Genomic DNA, 1353 nt, shown 5'->3' with positions numbered 1-1353 from the left:
GCTGCTCATGTCGGCGGGAGAGAGAGATGTGAGAGAGGGCAGGAGTTTAGGACCAGAGGGTGGGAGAAGCCCCCTCAGGAGAGAAGGTGGCCGGGACTACGTCGTGGGTGCCACAGGGGGCAGGTGGCCTTGGTCAGCGCGGTGCCCCGAGCCAGGCCCTGGTCTCCCAGGACCCATCCAGGTGCAATGCTGTCGTGGCCTCACCTTCCCGGGCAGGGGACAGTCCTGACCAGAGCTTAGGAGAAATGTTAGGGACACCCTTCCTGACTCCCAGCTCTGTCCCTGTCCCAAAGGGCCCAGCAGGACCCAGGGTAGCTGCCCTCCTCGGAGGGGACAGGATGTGGGTCTGGGTCCCTAAGGCACCTTGCCTGCGGTGGGTGGTGGAGGTGCATTCCAGCCCCTTGGGCATAGGACAGAGCACGGCGGCCTTCACACGCGTCCAGGCAGCACCGCTCTCCTGGACCCCTCTCCTTTCTCTCTGCAAACCCACCTTTCTTCTTTCAGACCCTGGGCTTGAGTCCTCCTCCTCCAGGATGGCTTCCCGGATGACTCTCATCTTTCCCTTCGTTTCTGTCTTTTCTTTTTTAAAATAGATTTTTATTGATTTCAGAGAGGAAGGGAGAGGAAGAAAGAGAAATATCAATGATGAGAGAGAATCATTGATCGGCTGCCTCCTGCATGCCCCCTACTGGGGATTGAGCCCACAACCTGGGCATGTGCCTTGACCAGGAATTGAACTGGGGACCTTTTAGTCCGCAGGCCGACACTCTATCCACTGAGCCACACTGGCCAGGGCTTTCCTGTTGTTTCTTTACTCCTGGCATCCTTCCCCCGAGTCAGGCCAGCACCAGCTCTGCCTGCAGGGATCAGACCAACCCCCGGCCCTGGCTGACCGGCACATCCTCACAGTCCCAGCCGGAACCTGGCTCTGGGCGCTGATGCCGCCTCCGGGAGGACTGGAGTCGGCAGGGCTTTGTGCTAAAGCCCTCGAGAGGGACTGAGGTGCCTGTCCTGGCACCGGCATCGGCCTGGAGTACAACCTGGGCAGGCCCGCCCTTCCCAGGTCTCCTAAGCCTCCTTTCTCCTCTGCAAGATGATGGGTGGGGGGAGGGGAGGGCAGATGGGCTCTAGAGTCCCTCTCACTTCTAACCAGGCAGGGCTTCGTGTCCTGGGACGAGCAGGACCTCCCGTCTGGGCGGAAGAAGAAACCTAGCGGCGTCTGAGACCCAGAAGCAGGGACAAGGGTGGCCACGGGCAGGCCCAGGAAAGGTAAGTCACGGGTCGCATCCTGACGATCACGGGGACCGGCTCTGGTTCTGTCGAGCTCAAGAGCAGGCGGAGGGAGACGCTCCA

The 1353-nt window shown here is 60.8% G+C and overlaps 1 protein-coding gene across 1 annotated transcript in view; it reads right to left on the bottom strand.

Moving 5' to 3' along the window:
• Positions 1-1353, bottom strand: part of TMPRSS4 (transmembrane protease, serine 4) — a 124854-nt gene that overhangs the window by 10533 nt on the left and 112968 nt on the right. The gene's annotated exons all lie outside the window — the stretch shown is intronic.

The sequence above is a fragment of the Myotis davidii genome, unplaced genomic scaffold, assembly GCF_000327345.1.
Source record: "Myotis davidii unplaced genomic scaffold, ASM32734v1 scaffold97, whole genome shotgun sequence".
Lineage (NCBI taxonomy): Eukaryota > Metazoa > Chordata > Mammalia > Chiroptera > Vespertilionidae > Myotis > Myotis davidii.
The sequence above is the reverse complement of the archived record's forward strand: the minus strand, read 5'-3'. Positions and strand labels throughout refer to the sequence as shown.